Here is a 19,309-nt window from a genome sequence, read left to right on the forward strand (position 1 = left end):
CATACAGGACCTGCAACATGCGGTAGTGCATTATCCTGCTGAAATGTAGGGTTTATCAGGGATCGTAACACATGTGAAATGCAACGTCTACTGTTCAAAGTGCCATCAATGCGAACAAGAGGTGACCGAGACGTGTAACCAATCGCACCCCCTATCATCACGCCGGGAGAAACGCCAGTATGGCGATGACGAATACACGCTTCCAATGTGCGTTCACCGCGATGTCGCCAAACACGGATGCGACCATCATGATGCTGCAAACAGGACCTGGATTCATCCGAAAAAATGACGTTTTGCCATTCGTGCACCCAGGTTCGTCGTTGAGTATACCATCGCAGGCGCTCCTGTCTGTGATGCTGCGTCAAGGGTAACCGCAGCCATGCTCTCCGAGCTGATAGTCCATGCTGCTGCAAACGTTGTCGAACTGTTCGTGCAGATGGTTGTTGTCTTGCAAACGTTCTCATCTGTTGACTCAGGAATCGAGACGTGGCTACACGATCCGTTACAGCCATGCGGATAAGATGCCTGTCATCTCGACTGCTAGTGATACGAGGCCTTTGGGATCCAGCACGGCGTTCCGTATTGCCCTCCTGAACCCACCGATTCCATATTTTGCTAACAGTCATTGGATCTCGACCAACGCGAGCAGCAGTGCCGCGATACGATAAACCGCAACCGCGATAGGCTACAATCCGACCTTTATCAAAGTCGGAAACGTGATGGTACGCATTTCTCCTCCTTACACGAGGCATCACAACATCGTTTCACCAGGCAACACTGGTCAACAGCTGTTTGTGTATGAGAAATCGGTTGGAATCTTTCCTCATGTCAGCGCGTTGTAGGTGTCACCACCGGCGCCAACCTTGTGTGAAAGCTCTGGAAAGCTAATTATTTGCATATCACAGCATCTTCTTCCTGCCGGTTAAATTTCGCGTCTGTAGCACGTCATCTTCGTGGTGTAGCAATTTTAATGGCCAGTAGTGTATTTAGTGTCCTATCCACCCAAAGTAATTAAAACCTGATTAAAGGCTACCTGCACACCAACAACAGCAACTGTAAATGCAACAGACATAGAAGACATAATAGTACACCTAACAAGAACACTCTCACAACAAGTAAACAGAAGAGCAACAACACAATAAGACGACGACTAGAACAAATAAAATAAGGATACAAAGAATAAAGAGCTGAACGTGGTTGGAGAGCAGCTGAGTTAAGAGAGTTGCCTGTCAGTGTTCCAAGAGTGCAGAGAACAGAGTTGCCATGTGGTCTGCTCGGCGAAAGAGCGGCAGGGAGCGGTGAGGTAGCCTACAATGCGATCTGTAAGAGTGGCGGGGAGTGGTGAGCTAGAAGGCTACCTTGAAGTCTGATCCCTGACAGTGGTGGTGGGCAGTGAGCTCATGAGGTGGGCTATGGTCCTGTTGGTGAGAGGGGTGGGGAGCGCTGAAGTATTGGGAGGGAACTGACGCCTGGACCGCTTTGCAATGTGCTCTGACCGCATGGTGCCCGAAAATCGCAGCTTTTGTGACTGCTGACAACACATTCCGAGTGTGATGCTAAGTCAAAGGATAAGATGTAACAACTCACTGAAATGTATGTAAACATTTATTGAGCTTCTTAAATTTGAGATATTCTTTCGAAATCAGTAGTGGAAACATGTTCCTGGAAGTGTTTTCTGCCTTTATGTATCATACTAGAGCACTTCTGTCTTTTTTGCCTTGGTAACGGCGCGGTCAATGCAGCGGCCTGTGAAGTAAAGAGGCTCAGGTGCCATTCCTGGTTGGGTCGAAATTTATTTTTTCCATTAGCAGACAGGGTGTTGTCTTTTGTTTACTGCCGTATAGTCATAATTAGTATTACTATTGAGATGGCTCAATGGGTACAACCCGACAATCAATAAACTGAAAAGAAAAAGTGATCTTTCTTTACTTTCTTTTTTAATAGAAGAGAAAAGTTTCATGTACTAGTAAGGTATGCAATCCACCTGTGCACTTGGTGTATAACACATTTTCTGCAGCCTGAAAAACATTTTTTCAAGGGTGTAGTGTGGGGTGCCGTTGCAGCAGCCTAGCTTAGAATTTTCATCCCACTCATTACGTCCACCAGAGACAAATTTTGAAATCGGATGAGATACCATTCATTTTTTACGAATCATCCACTCCTTACAAAGATCTGGCTCTTCGAATCAGTTCAGGAGCAGACTACCCATCTCTAGTTTTGATCTGATTTCTCTCATCATCATGACCATAATACAAGACAAATACACTGAAGAGCCAAAGAAACTGGTACACCTGCCTAATATCATGTAGGGCTACAGCGAGCACGTAGAAGTGCCGTAACACGATGTGGCATGGAATCAACTAATGTCTGAAGTAGTGCTGGAGGGAACTGACACCATGAAACTGGCAGGGCTGTCCATAAATCCGTAACAAAACAAGCGGGTGGAGATCTCTCCTGAACAGTACGTTGCAAGGCATCCCAGATATTCTCAATAACGTTCATGTCTGGGAGTCCGGTCGCCAGCGGAAGTGTTTAAACTCAGAATAGTGTTAATGGAACCACGCTGTAGCAATTCTGGTGTGTGGGGTGTCCCATTGTCGTGCTGGATTTGCCCATATACGTCAGAATGCGCAATGGTCATGAATGGATGCAGGTGATCAGACAGGGTGCTTGTGTAGTGTCACCTGTCAGAGTCGTATCTAGACGTATCAAGGGTCCCATTGCACTCCAGCTGCACATGCCCCATACCATTACAGAGCCTCCACCAGTTCGAACAGTCCCCTGCTGACATGCAGGGTCCATGGATTCGTGAGGTTGTCTCCGTACCTGTACACGTCCATCCACTCGATACAATTTGAAACAAGTCCAGGAAACATGTTTCCAGTCCACAACAGTCCAATATCTGTGTTGAAAGGCCCAGGCAAGGCGTAAAGTTTCGTGTCATGCAGTCATCAAGGGTAGAAGAGTGGGCTTTCGGCTCTGAAAGCCCATCTCGATGATGTTTCGTAGAATGGTTTGCACACCGACACTTGTTGATGGCCCAGCATTGAAATATGCAGCAATTTGCGAAAGGGTTGCACTTCGGTCCCGTTGAACGGTTCTCTTCAGTCGTCGTTGGTCCTGTTCTTGCAGGATCTTCTTCAGGCCGCAGCCATGTCGGAGATTAGATGTTTTGCCAGATTCCTGATATTCACCGTTGTTGTTGTTGTTGTTGTTGTTGTTGTGGTCTTCAGTCCTGAGACTGGTTTGATGCAGCTCTCCATGCTACTCTATCCTGTGCAAGCTTTTTCATCTCCCAGTACCTACTGCAACCTATATCCTTCTGAATCTGCTTAGTGTATTCATCTCTTGATCTCCCTCTACGATTTTTACCCTCCACGCTGCCCTCCAATACTAAATTGGTGATCCCTTGATGCCTCAGAACATGTCCTACCAACCGATCCCTTCTTCTGGTCAAGTTGTGCCACAAACTTCTCTTCTCCCCAATCCTATTCAATACTTCCTCATTAGTTATGTGATCTACCCATCTAATCTTCAGCTTTCTTCTGTAGCATCACATTTCGAAAGCTTCTATTCTCTTCTTGTCCAAACTATTTATCGTCCATGTTTCACTTCCATACATGGCTACACTCCATACAAATACTTTCAGAAACGACTTCCTGACTCTTAAATCAATATTCTATGTTAACCAGTTTCTCTTCTTCAGAAACGCTTTCCTTGCCATTGCCAGTCTACATTTTATATCCTCTCTACTTCGGCCATCATCAGTTATTTTGCTCCCCAAATAGCAAAACTCCTTTACTACTTTAAGTGTCTCATTTCCTAATCTAATTCCCTCAGCATCGCCCGACTTAATTCGACTATATTCCATTATCCTTGTTTTGCTTTTGTTGATGTTCATCTTATACCCTCCTTTCAAGACACTGTCCATTCCATTCAACTGCTCTTCCAAGTCCTTTGCTGTCTCTGACAGAATTACAATGTCATCGGCGAACCTCAAAGTTTTTATTTCTTCTCCATGAATTTTAATACCTACTCCGAATTTTTCTTTTGTTTCCTTTACTGCTTGCTCAATATACAGATTGAACAACATCGGGGATAGGCTACAACCCTGTCTTACTCCCTTCCCAACCACTGCTTCCCATTCATGTCCCTCGACTCTTCTAACTGCCATCTGGTTTCTGTACAAATTGTAAATAGCCTTTCGCTCCCTGTATTTTACCCCTGCCACCTTTAGAATTTGAAAGAGAGTATTCCAGTCACCATTGTCAAAAGCTTTCTCTAAGTCTGCAAATGCTAGAAGCGTAGGTTTGCCTTTCCTTAATCTTTCTTCTAAGATAAGTCGTAAGGTCAGTATTGCCTCACGTGTCCCAGTGTTTCTACGGAATCCAAACTGATCTTCCCCGAGGTTGGCTTCTACTAGTTTTTCCATTCGTCTGTAAAGAATTCGTGTTAGTATTTTGCAGCTGTGGCTTATTAAACTGATTGTTCGGTAATTTTCACATCTGTCAACACCTGCTTTCTTTGGGATTGGAATTATTATATTCTTCTTGAAGTCTGAGGGTATTTCGCCTGTTTCATACATCTTGCTCACCAGATGGTAGAGTTTTGTCAGGACTGGCTCTCCCAAGGCCGTCAGTAGTTCCAATGGAATGTTGTCTACTCCCGGGGCCTTGTTTCGACTCAGGTCTTTCAGTGCTCTGTCAAACTCTTCACGCAGTATCATATCTCCCATTTCATCTTCATCTACATCCTCTTCCATTTCCATAATATTGTCCTCAAGTATATCGCCCTCGTATAGACCCTCTATATACTCCTTCCACCTTTCTGCTTTCCCTTCTTTGCTTAGAACTGGGTTTCCATCTGAGCTCTTGATATTCATACAAGTCGTTCTCTTATCTCCAAAGGTCTCTTTAGTTTTCCTGTAGGCAGTATCTATCTTACCCCTAGTGAGATAGGCCTCTACATCCTTACATTTGTCCTCTAGCTATACCTGCTTAGCCATTTTGCACTTCCTGTCGATCTCATTTTTGAGACGTTTGTATTGCTTTTTGCCTGCTTCATTTACTGCATTTTTATATTTTCTCCTTTCATCAATTAAATTCAATATTTCTTCTGTTACCCAAGGATTTCTAGTAGCCCTCGTCTTTTTACCTACTTGATCCTCTGCTGCCTTCGCTACTTCATTCCTCAAAGCTACCCATTCTTCTTCTACTGTATTTCTTTCCCCCATTCCTGTCAATTGTTCCCTTATGCTCTCCCTCAAACTCTGTACAACCTCTGGTTCTTTCAGTTTATCCAGGTCCCATCTCCTTAAATTCCCACCTTTTTGCAGTTTCTTCAGTTTTAATCTACAGGTCATAACCAATAGATTGTGGTCAGAGTCCACATCTGCCCCTGGAAATGTCTTACAATTTAAAACCTGGTTCCTAAATCTCTGTCTTACCATTATATAATCTGTCTGATACCTTTTAGTATCTCCAGGGTTGTTCCATGTATACTACCTTCTTTCATGATTCTTAAACCAAGTGTTAGCTATGATTATGTTGTGCTCTGTGCAAAATTCTACCAGACGGCTTCCTCTTTCATTTCTTAGCCCCAATCCATATTCACCTACTATGTTTCTTTCTCTCCCTTTTCCTACACTCGAATTCCAGTCACCCATGACTATTAAATTTTCGTCTCCCTTCACAATCTGAATAATTTCTTTTATCTCATCATACATTTCTTCAATTTCTTCGTCATCTGCAGAGCTAGTTGGCATATAAACTTGTACTACTGTAGTAGGTGTGGGCTTCGTATCTATCTTGGCCACAATAATGCGTTCACTATGCTGTTTGTAGTAGCTTACCCGTATTCCTATTTTCCTATTCATTATTAAACCTACTCCTGCATTACCCCTATTTGATTTTGTGTTTATAACCCTGTAGTCACCTGACCAGAAGTCTTGTTCCTCGTGCCACCGAACTTCACTAATTCCCACTATATCTAACTTCAACCTTTCCATTTCCCTTTTTAAATTTTCTAACCTACCTGCCCGATTAAGGGATCTGACATTCCACGCTCCGATCACACCGTACACTCGTGAAATGGTCGTACGGGAAAATCCCCACTTCATCGCTACCTCGGAGATGCTGTGTCCCATCGCTTGTTCGCCGATTACAACACCACGTTCAAACTAACTTAAATCTTGATAACCTGCCATTGTAGCAGCAGTAACCGATCCAACAACTGTGCCAGACACTTGTTGTCTTATATAGGCGTTGCCGACCACAGCGCCGTCTTCTGCCTGTTTACATATCTCTATATTTGAATACGTCTGCCTATACCAGTTTGTTTGGCGCTTCAGTGTAATTGGATGCTATGTACTGGCATGTACAGGATCGAGAGTAGGATCCATGCGCAATATAATTCCCTGTCCTTCATTTCACGTTGGAGATAAGTGAAAACGTTTTTGCTCTGTGGAAGCGAACCGCTCACAATCGCAGCGAATGATCAGATGATGGGTGGAACATCCGGTCACTGGGAATTGTGGACATACTCCCGACCCGTGGCTGGCGGCTAACTCTTTTGATGTCGGGTCTCAGGGACCAGAGCGACCGACGCTCGCTATTTTTAGAATGGCTGAGGGCAGTTTTCTCACGAAAGCCTCATGTTTTGGGCACGAACTCGCCAGCTCGGAGCCACAACTGTGCTATTGTTTGGGACGTTTCGGAGAAATGGTCGCCGAGCTCCATTGGAGAGCCGACAGAAGGGCGCGACATGTAGCACCCCGACTATCATATTCAGTTGGCGCCGGTTCTTAGAAAACTTCCCGAACAATCTTCTGACAGAGGCTGTGATAGAATGCTAAGCTGTTATGTCAGCACACATTTGCAGTCGCTGTCAGGAATTGGCAGTAAGTAATGGTATTGGTGCCTAGGTAGGTGAGTCTAGATTAATTTTTTGCAAGGCCATAACTGGCGCAAGCTTTGTTTATTGGCGACGATTGACTTAGTTCTGGCATAGCGGGTCGGGCGCTCTCTGGGCGTGGGGCGCAAGAGAATTTGAAGTTGTTAGTTCCTGTCCGCCACAGCAGTCGACTTTGCTGCAGAGTAATAAAAACAGATTCGCAAGTCCGGCTACCTGGACAAATGCCTAGTTTTTTCTCGCTCGCACTTCGATCGGTGTCCAAGGCGGAGCCCACCTCCGTGTAGAGGTTGTGATTTGCATAACACCCTGATTCTGGCCCCTAACTTGTGTATCAGTTTAGAGTCCCACGGTAGCAAACACGCAGCTAGTTTCCATATTGGCGAACCTTTCCTTAGGATTCGTACCCAACGGATCACACTGCTACAATTTAGTTTCTTTTTCCATCTCTCATCAATCACCTGATTTTTCTTAGACCCGTCGTAGATATACGTTGGCGGCCCCTGTGTGCTAATCCTTATGTTTTCTTTATCTTTTATTTAGCGAGTTATCTTCCATGGCGACTGAAGCTTTTGTGTTTCTGTTCCACATTCACGGAGGTTGTCGTAAATCAGCGTTGTCTACAGCGTCTTTAACTTATACAAGATATCATTTTATGTATGTGTTACTTTTGGAGGGGAAAAGTTTTTTTGATTAGTGTCTCGAGAAAAGAATGGCAGATTTCGTTCTTTCTTCAGTCAGTGTCGTTGTTGTAATGTCATTCAGTTCCGAATGCTACAAAGAGTAAGGTAAGTTTGTTAAGGGACGCAAATCGTACAGATTCTAATTACACGATAGAGCAATGTGACCACAGGGAAGGCGACTTTTCGGAGGACGAGATGTTGTTTGAGAAAACGGAGCGTATAGGTCCAGATGCCAGTGTTTTTACCGTCCTGAGATTGATCATGAACGGGGAACACACACTATTCAGGATAATACGGATTCCGTTGAGCTACACCGGAAGCAACCTGTTGAAGCCGCTGTAACAATCCAAACCCCGTTGCAAAAAGACAACAGGTCAGTCAGTCGGTACCATCATAATAGCGCGCGAGAATACAGTGGTTGCAACATCGTGTTACCAGTATGCATTTCAACTATCAGAGTATTCTATTTTGGCTTTCCTTAAGGGGATGGAAAGAAAGAGAGGAAACAGGTAAAAGAAGGGGGACGCGGAAATAAAAGGGATGAGAAGGCAGAAGGATTTTATAAGGAAATTCTCCAGGTGGAGGAAAAGAGGAATGAGGCAGAGGAAAGGAGGGTGAATCGGAAAAGTCACGAGATCTAAATTTTTAAGAACTTACGGAGTGAATCCCCGCTGAAATTCGTGAAATCAGCTAAAAGAATCTTGAGGGTATTTTTGTTCTGTCGTTGCAGCTAAAAAGAATGCGTATTTTTTCTCTTTTCACCAGACGCGTTTCGCTTTATTGAGCATCATCAGTGTTCTGTAATTAAGTTATTTTCATTTTAATATGCTTTAAGATCGAAAAACAGTTTGTTAACCATATGCTGGTTTGTACGTACGGCGATTTTCGCTTGATTTCTGGCTTATATTTGGAAATGCCGTCTGCTAGCACATCGTTGATGATTTTCTTCTTTGGACACTGATAGTTGTAGCCTAATTTTTAGTCGTTCTGCAGCACTGTACACTTCTTATGCTTCTAGAGCACACTTTTTCGCGCACCTCTGTTTTCTGTTTGTTTTTGTACTTCCAAGTATGTGTCGTGGTTTGTGTTTCGTAGTGTTGCCAACATAACCTTGCCACTAGCTTGTCTTTGACCTACAATCTTTATTTATTTTTTTTAGATTATTGAATGCGTGTAATTCTATGTAATTATGCTGCTGTGTATTTGTAAGAGTAGGGCAGGAATAGTGACGCAGATTGTTTTTTTGTTGGGGGAGGGAGAAACCATAAACCATGATGAGTGGACATAAGTGTGTAGCAGGGTGATGGAGTGTGAGTTGGAAGAGAAGGTGAGGAGCAAGAAGTGAAATGAAATTGGGATGACGGGGGTGGGGTGGTGGTGGTGGGGGTGGGGGTGGGAGTGGGGCGGGGTGTTGTGTCAGAGAATGGGAGGGGGTGGATGATGGGAAAAGCTCTTTTCTTTTTCGTGTAATTTCATCAGTTATTTTACATAGAGTCTGGGTTCCAATATTTATCAGGGAAAAGATGTTGAAAATAGCAACAACGTGTGCAGAAGCAAAACAAACTGCAATTGGCGCAAAAGGAGACGCGCGGTTACCTAAATCAGAAGCGCCAGGAGCCAAGAAAATAGCTGTCACTGCAGCCGGAAGAGCTAAGCACGCGAACCAAGCAGCCAATCGGAAGACCAAGATCCTCACCAGTCGACTAAGAGAAAGCGCATCTCGAATAAACGCACAAAAATACGAACGAGTGGGTCACCTTGAACAAGCGTTCAAAACAGGCAATGCAAGGGAGGTTATGTGGGTCAGTCCTTACCGACGGGTTCGGGTTTAAGAGGGGGGCCGCACAACTGGAATAGAGACGCGATCTGTGTGCGCTCGGAGATCCATTCCAGATGGACGCGAGAAGCGACACCGCACACCCTTAGGGGTAATTCGAGTCCGTACGATGGTCACTGTAGACATGATTTAGCACATCATGTGGAATCTGTTCAGATATTGGCGTGGATGAGATGTTCAAGTGTGGGAGGAACACCTGCGTTCGATAACAAACACTTTGTGTCTGTTGTGAAATTTCAGAACATCAAAGAGGTAGGGAGTACTTTACATCCAGATCTGGATGGGTCAGTATAGTAAGTCACTGCTCACTTCGTGGCCACTGAGTGCGAAGCTGGAATTTATTATAGAAGGGGGCGCTGAGGAAAAAAAGTGAGAGACATTACACCACGCAGAAGTTTGTTCGACGACTTTAGGACGCATTCCTCATCACACAGTGGTTGCGAGAAATGAAAAAAAAAATGATGTGGCCAGATCTCGAATCGTCAGGATACAAAAGGCCTATCAGAACGTTCAACGCATTACTCAGAAAAAATAGATTCTTAGACTCTCCATGTAGCGCTGCAGAGATAATTCGGTTTTGCATCTGTAAACTCCCCACCCACTATCAACAAGCAAGCGCTATTTGGAAGATGCGGTGACAACAATGAATCGTTTAAAAGTTTGCTGTCCGAACTGGAACTTGTGTTTGACAAACTGCAAGGGTAAGAAGAAGGTCAAGCGAAGGTGAAATCAGCAACCCCGCAAGAATAAAGAACGGAGTAATGTGCGAAACGAACTGCAAGGTGTGCGACAGGAAAGATTAGCGCAAGCGGGCCATATGAATTACGTGGGCCAGGGCAACGGAGCTGAGAATGCCAGTAAGTCTGATATAAACTGGCGTGAACAAAGGCACCGTCAGCAGGGAAACAACCGACAGGGCAGACAGAACCATAATAATAACGACGACAGAATCTTAATTAGGTGTCCGAACCCGTCCATTGGACTACAACAGCGAAGTGACAATCATAACTGACGCCAGATATCAAACCATTTCTAGAACAGGAGCTTCATCATTTGTTGTTTTCACTTTTTTTGTTAGTATTGGGGTTGATCTCCTTTTTGTGAAATTTCCCTTATGTGTTACTGTGTAGGATAGAGTCCACGTTAGTATCTAAAATATCTCTGCTTTTTCTGTGTGTGTTTCTCTAGGTCTCATTTCGTGTGTTTTGCGTGAATGACAGTTGTGCGTCGGAAACCGTATCTCGAAATATTCTTGCGTTTGTAAGGGTAGGTTATCAAAGTCATCGTTTTCTATTGTGCGAAAATATCTAGACGTTTTCACTATCTGTCTGCTCCGTAGGGATCGACATCGTTGCATTTCCTGTGGGCTGTCGTGTTTGTAGTCGAATTCTCTTTGGTTTGGTCAGAAGTCTTGGTGCAGTACTGGGGTGCGTTGTAAGTGAGACTGTAAATAGACGAGACATTGGCGCACACGTAGGTATTGTGACGCCCTTCTAGCTTTGTTTCGGATGAATACGCCCACACAATAGTGCATAGGTCCACCCGAGACTATTTACGAGGTGCATTCAAGTTCTAAGGCCTCCGATTTTTTTTCTAATTAACTACTCACCAGAAATCGATGAAACTGGCGTTACTTCTCGACGTAATCGCCCTGCAGACGTACACATTTTTCACAACGCTGACGCCATGATTCCATGGCAGCGGCGAAGGCTTCTTTAGGAGTCTGTTTTGACCACTGGAAAATCGCTGAGGCAATAGCAGCACGGCTGGTCAGTGTGCGGCCACAGTGTCTTTCATTGTTGGAAAAAGCCAAAAGTCACTAGGAGCCAGGTCAGGTGAGTAGGGAGCATGAGGAATCACTTCAAAGTTATCACGAAGAAACTGTTGCATAACGGTAGCTCGATGTGCGGGTGCATTGTCTTGGTGAAACAGCACACGCGCAGCCCTTCCCGGACGTTTTTGTTGCAGTGCAGGAAGGAATTTGTTCTTCAAAACATTTTCGTAGGATGCACCTGTTACCGTAGTGCCCTTTGGAACGCATTGGGTAAGGATTACGCCCTCGCTGTCCCAGAACACGGACACCATCATTTTTTCAGCACTGGCGGTTACCCGAAATTTTTTTGGTGGCGGTGAATCTGTGTGCTTCCATTGAGCTGACTGGAGCTTTGTTTCTGGATTGAAAAATGGCATCCACGTCTCATCCATTGTCACAACTGACGAAAAGAAAGTCCCATTCATGCTGTCGTTGCGCGTCAACATTGCTTGGCAACATGCCACACGGGCAGCCATGTGGTCGTCCGTCAGCATTCGTGGCACCCACTTGGATGACACTTTTCGCATTTTCAGGTCGCCATGCAAGATTGTGTGCACAGAACCCACAGAAATGCCAACTCTGGAGGCGATCTGTTCAACAGTCATTCGGCGATTCCCAAAACAATTCTCTCCACTTTCTCGATCATGTCGTCAGACCGGCTTGTGCGAGCCCGAAGTTGTTTCGGTTTGTTGTCACACGATGTTCTGCCTTCACTAAACTGTTGCACCCACGAACGCACTTTTGACACATCCATAACTCCATCTCCACATGTCTCCTTCAACTGTTGATGAATCTCAATTGGTTTCACACCACGCAAATTCAGAAAACGAATGATTGCACGCTGTTCAAGTAAGGAAAACGTCGCCATTTTAAGTATTTAAAACAGTTCTCATTCTCCCTGCTGGCGGTAAAATTCCATCTGCCGTACGCTGCTGCCATCTCTGGGACGTATTGACAATGAACGCAGCCTCATTTTAAAACAATGCGCAGGTTTCTATCTCTTTCCAGTCCAGAGAAAAAAAATCGGAGGCCTTAGAATTTGAATGCACCTCGTATGTACTGTTGAGGGTAAAGTAGCCAGAGTGCCCACCCTCGCGACAAGCGCACGGGGTCACTGGGAATTATTTTACATAGGAGCGTGAGGCAACGCCAGTTTTGGGAGCGCAAAGTTCCAAAAACATATGCTTAAACCGCTAAATGGCCCACCCTCGCCATACAGGGCTATTACAAATGATTGAGCGATTTCATATATTCACTGTAGCTCCATTCATTGACATATGGTCACGACACACTGCAGATACGTAGAAAAACTCATAAAGTTTTGTTCGGCTGAAGCTGCACTTCAGGTTTCTGCCGCCAGAGCGCTCAAGAGCGCAGTGAGACAAAATGGCGACAGGAGCCGAGAAAGCGTATTTCGTGCTTGAAATGCACTCACATCAGTCAGTCATAACAGTGCAACGACACTTCAGGACGAATTTCAACAAAGATCCACCAACTGCTAACTCCATTCGGCGATGGTATGCGCAGTTTGAAGCTTCTGGATGCCTCTGTAAGGGGAAATCAACGGGTCGGCCTGCAGTGAGCGAAGAAACGGTTGAACGCGTGCGGGCAAGTTTCACGCGTAGCCCGCGGAAGTCGACGAATAAAGCCGACAGTTTGGTAAATCTTACGGAAAAGGCTAAAGCAGAAGCCTTACCGTTTACAATTGCTACAAGCCCTGACACCCGATGACAAAGTCAAACGCTTTGAATTTTCGGCGCGGTTGCAACAGCTCATGGAAGAGGATGCGTTCAGTGCGAAACTTGTTTTCAGTGATGAAGCAACATTTTTTCTTAATGGTGAAGTGAACAGACACAATGTGCGAATCTGGGCGGTAGAGAATCCTGACGCATTAGTGCAGCAAATTCGCAATTCACCAAAAGTTAACGTGTTTTGTGCAATCTCACGGTTTAAAGTTTACGACCCCTTTTTCTTCTGCGAAAAAAACGTTACAGGACACGTGTATCTGGACATGCTGGAAAATTGGCTCATGCCACAACTGGAGACCGACAGCGCCGACTTCATCTTTCAACAGGATGGTGCTCCACCGCACTTCCATCATGATGTTCGGCATTTCTTAAACAGGAGATTGGAAACCCGATGGTGGAGATCATGATCAGCAATTCGTGTCATGGCCTCCATGCTCTCCCGACTTAACCCCATGTGATTTCTTTCTGTGGGGTTATGTGAAAGATTCAGTGTTTAAATCTCCTCTACCAAGAAACGTGCCAGAACTGCGAGCTCGCATCGACGATGCTTTCGAACTCATCGATGGGGACATGCTGCGCCGAGTGTGAGAGGAACTTGATTATCGGCTTGATGTCTGCCGAATCACTAAAGGGGCACATATCGAACATTTGTGAATGCCTAAAAAAACTTTTTGAGTTTTTGTAAGTGTGTGCAAAGCATTGGGAAAATGTCTCAAATAATAAAGTTATTGTAGAGCTGTGAAATCGCTTCAATCATTTGTAATAACCCTGTACTTACGAAAGGTCACCCTGTCATTCCGCGACTGTCACGGTGTCACAAGGCCCTTGGGTGCGTGCACAATTTATCGTGACCGATAGTGACGCGTTCGTTGAGCAAGTGCACTATACTGATACCAGAACTGTGACTCGATCAATTGACACCTACTTTACTAACTTCTACGTTTCGCAAAATTAGTATGCACTGGATCTGAAATACACTGAAGCACATATATGTAAACATGCAGAAGACGGCGCTGCGGTCGACAACTCCTATATAAGACAACAAGTGTCTGGTGATGTTGTTAGATGGATTACTGCTGCTAAAATGGCGGGTTATCAAGATTTAAGTGACTTTGAACATGGTGTTATAGTCGGCGCACGACTGATGGGACACAATATCTTCGAGGTAGCGATGAAGTGAGGATTTTCCTGTACGACCATTTCACGGGTGTACCGTGAATATAATTAATCCGGTAAAACATCAAATCTCCGACATCATTGCGGCCGGAAGAAGATCCTGCAAGAGCGGGACCAACTACGAGTGAAAAGAATCGTTCAACGTGACAGAAGTGCAAGACTTCCGCAAATTGCTGCAGATTTCAATGCTGGGCCATCAAAAAGTGTCAGTGTGCGGATCATTCAACGAAACATAATCGATATGGGCTTTCGGAGCCCAAGGCATACTCTTGTACCCCTGATGGCTGCACGACACAAAGCTTTACTTCTCGCCTGGGCCTGTCGGCGCCGACATTGGATTGTTGATGACTGGAAACATGTTGCTCGGTCGGACGACTCTCGTTTCAGATTGTATTGAGAGGATGGACGTTTACGGATATGGCGACAACTTCATGAATCCATGGACCCTGCATGTCAGCAGGGGACTGTTGAAGCTGGTGGGGGCTCTGTAGTGGTGTGGGGCGTGTGCAGTTGGAGTGATATGGGACCCTAATACGTCGAGATACGACTTTGACAGGTGACACTACGCAAGCACCCTGTCCGATCACCTGCATCCATTCATGTCCATTGTGCGTTCTGACGGGCTTGGGAAATTTCTGCAGAACGATGCGACACCCCACACGTCCAGAATTGTTACAGAGTGGCACCAGGAACACACTTCTGAATTTACACACTTCCGTTGGCCACCAGACTCCCCAGACATGAACACTATTGAGCATATCTGGGATGCCTTGCAACGTGCTGTTCAGAAGAGATCTCCACCCGCTTGTATGGTTACGGATTTATGGTCAGCCATGCAGGACTCATGGTGTCAGTTCCCTCCAGCACTACTTCAGACATTAGTCGAGTCCATGCCACGACGTGTTGTGCCACTTCTGAGTGCTCGCAGGGGTCCTACACGATATTAGTCAGGAGTATTAGTTTCTTTGGCTCTTCAGTGTAGGATCTAGCAGCTCTTCGTGACTAGCAATATCTTATAAGTTTCAGAGAAATCAAATCATCCTGATCGGCAGCGTGCAAACCACAGGTAGAGCCACAACTCGCAGAAACCAAACGGGACACGCACAATCTCGCGAGGGAGTTCTCCACTGTCCCGGCAGCACAGTGGGGACAGCAAGCTGCTCAGTAACATGGAATGAAACGTATATAGTATCATTCCTCTTTTGCCATTTGTTTTCATCTTGCGCACATCAACAAAATACGCATACTGATTTATTATTTCGGACATCTCGATAAAGTGGCGGCTGGTGCCCATTCTGTTTTTTATCATGATGTGTTTGGGAGATATGTTGCAATTATGGCCGCACGTTCTGTCCTCACGGAACAGATGCGAAGAAAAAGCAGGAAGAGGCCTAGACCTGACACACACACAAAAGGGAGAGAGAGAATTATTCATAATCTGCTAAGGAAATATATAAACAAAAATATAAAAAATGATATTGATAATTTAAGTTACATTACTTACTAATAATCCGCACAAGGATAATTAAATGGAATGTTTAATTTAATTACCTGCATGTCAATTATTATCCATCATAATTCATAAAGGCAGTTTCTGAAATGGGTGAAGATGGGTGAGATAGGTAGCAGTGGAATTCTGATTTCATTATGATAAGCACTACTTTAAGTTATTCTTAAAAGGGACCACACCAACCATTCACTTCTAAGTCCTTTATTTGTGCAGGTTAGAAATTGATACACTAGTTATGGTACACCATTGGATTAAGTTGTATATCATGTTCTCTGTCCAATATCTATGAGTACAGAAGTTTGATTATCCATGTCTCAAGTTAATCAGTTTGTTCCTTTTCACATCTCAGAAGAGTGGGAAATACTGAGGCCCATAGTATGTGTAGTTCTTCGTTTTCATGAACCTGTAAATTGAAATATGTAACTACAGGATTACAATTATTAAAGTACATGAAACAAACATAAATTAGTTACAAACTACTGCGTGAACACTCTGTATTCAACATGTAAACGTCACTACGGATATTCGGATTTAAATAATGACATGTTCGATATGCCTGGAATCATTGGCAATAATGTCGCGCAGACGAATAGCGAAATTCCGAATGACCCGCTGAAATGTCGGAACATCGATGCTGTCGATGACCTCCTGAATGGCTGTTTTCATCTTAGTATTGGTTTTGGGGCTATAGCTGTACACCTTATCTTTAATTTAGCCCCACAGAAAGGAGTGGCATGTGTTCAGATCCGGATAACATGCCGGCTAATCGAGGTACCACGAGGTACCCGAGATTCTCAAAGTGCTCCTTCAGGACATTAAACATTTTCCTGCTCTGATGCAGTGTAGCTCCGTCTTGCATAAACCACATCTTGTCGTAATCAGGGTCAATTTGGAGAATTGGGATGAAATAATCTTCCAAAATCTTCACGTATCATTCGGTACTCACTGTGCCATCAAGGAAAATCGCACCGATTATTCTGTGACTGGACATTGCACACCACTCACTAACCTGCTGAGGGCGAAGAGATTTCTTGATCGTGAAATGCGAATTCTCAGTCCCCCAAATGGGCCAATTTCGCCTATTGACGAACCCATTCAAATTAAAGTGGGCTTCGTCACTAAACCAAACCATATTCCCATCAAAGTGATACTCGTCAGTTCTGTGAATATTGTGTTAGCGAAACGCAACCGCTGTTCCATGGCCCTGGGAATTAATGACTGATGAGTTCGAATTGTGTATGGGAAGAGATGCAGATCTTCAACAATTTGTCACAGTGTCTCCCGGCTAATTCCCACCAGTTGTGCAGCTCGTCCGATCGATTTCCTGGGGCTGGTTTGAAACACAGCTCGTGTCCTTTCGATGTTTTCAGGCGTTTTCACCCTTTTCGGACGACCAACATTGTCAACATTATCATCACGAACACTACCCATTCTCTCAAACTAGTGAATCAAATTCTTGATTGTTAGCACACTTGGACCGATTGTCAGGCTGTATCGTGACATTTTCACGTGAAAATAAACGACAACAACAAGGTGCGTGCGCATGCGTATGCTGATTTCCATCGTGCCCTGCGGCCAACCGTGCAATTTCAACGTCCTAACGCAAATCGTTCACAATTTATGACCATTTTACTTCATATAGTTCAATAATTGTCACCCTGTATGTACAATAATTGTTTTAACATATGTGTATGAGGTTGTGGATAATGCACTAAAAGCAGAATGCATCAACATTTTACAGCGATCCGCAATGGAGCTCGATGAGGGGTCGCACGGCCTGGTACGCGAGCAGTTGGCACAGGAGTGAGCTGGAGGGAGACAGTACCTTAGCGGCCGACTTGTGTACTGTGCGAGGCCGGATAAATTCCCTGAGCGGCCAAGGTGACCTAATCCCTGGCCAAAACAACTTTCGCTGTCGGTGAGAAGGCATGGTGGATACGGGGGCGAGACCTGTTCACATGTACAGGTCGCACCAGACATGACAGTGCCGCGGTACGCATGGTGGGTGGGGGGGGGGGGGGGAGGAAAGGGGAGGGGGGCGGGCTGGCACCCGCCAGCACTAAGGGACTGCTGTTCTCCTCAGGACAGACGGATGAGAAGGATTGACGCGACATGCGTGGGTGTAAGCTGCCTGTAACAGCCGACGCACCGGACCTAGCTGTTGGCACACTGGCCTGTGGTAGAGGGCGAGGCACAACCCATGCACCTTCTAGTGTCCAGCTGACAGACGAGGACTGAATTGAAGCAATGAACGCCCACGCAGTGGAGCAGTGGAGCCGAAGTATGCCTCACTACCCAAGTAGAGTGCATGGCTAATAATACACAACATGGGGATCACACACATTGTCTTAGAAGACAGTAGTAAACGCAGTAATGGGCCACCTGTAACACAATGTCTCGCCACCATAGAGCCGCCCAACAGCCACCTGACGAGCGACTGTGCGGTTGACAGCTGTACCGCTCCTAATACACTCCAGTGGGTATGGTACATGTGACTGTGCACTATCTCTGATCTCCTCTCCCTCTCTCGATACACCCACCTTTTACGTGGACAAACCACACTACGCTCAAGACACTGCGACAAACGTTTTGTATTGAGGTATGTGTGTGGAATTTTCTTTATATTAGTCATTATGGTAGGTATTTGCTGCAGCAACTAAAACGCAACACAGTTTCAACTCGCATGTATTTATACACACTTCCATAAATTCTAATGGCACACTTTCATTGTAAGTTACTGTGTTTTCTATTATGTCTTTCACTAATCAATGCACCATTTCTTCTTCATGGTCTAACAACCCTACCACAACAAAGGTCAAAATTTAATAATGATTGTGGTGTTGCTCACGCTGCTAAATACTGCATTTTCGGGCAACAACAAAGTTATTATATGGCAGGTGTCATTAGAGCACAGATAATAATGTCAGTTCATGTAATAATGAATAAACTAGGCACTCATCTTTTCGTGTTTCCCACGCTGGTCTCGTTGTAAAATCACGGCTGAATCGTCGAAAATCTAGGTGGTGATGATTCCAAGCTCGGATGCAAAGAGGCCTGGGTTTTATTCTACTATATTCAAAAGTTTTATAGATGTGTTTCACAAACCATTCTTGAAGATTACACTTTTGCAGGACAATGGTGATGTAAAAAAAAAAAATCAGCACTCCGAATTTAAGTTACACTTCCTTTTTATTGCTTTTGTTGCAATATCACGTAACACACTAAACATCACTTCACAATACAAAACATACTTGAAAACATCTTCCTCACTGTTAAAGTTCACATTTTATAAGCTGACTACAATATGCGTGTTTCCCACATGACGTCCAAGACTTGACTTTTTCAAGGTCCCACTCTCTAACAACTAACTAACAACCGCTTACACGCCCAAAAATCAGAGTTACAGGTACTTCAAATATCATAGTGACAAAAGAAAGAACACACATAAGAATAATATCATTGCAACATAAACATATCGATGTACCAAAGTATCTCTACATTAATGAAATCAAATCTGAATGTTGTGTCAGAAACATGTTAACTACTTTACAGAAACACAGTAGAGTATTGCTGGTATCTAGAGGTTCAGGTGAGGTGCCGTAATGGTTACGTAATTCAAGTACCATTACAATG

The sequence above is a fragment of the Schistocerca piceifrons genome, chromosome X (assembly GCF_021461385.2).
Source record: "Schistocerca piceifrons isolate TAMUIC-IGC-003096 chromosome X, iqSchPice1.1, whole genome shotgun sequence".
Lineage (NCBI taxonomy): Eukaryota > Metazoa > Arthropoda > Insecta > Orthoptera > Acrididae > Schistocerca > Schistocerca piceifrons.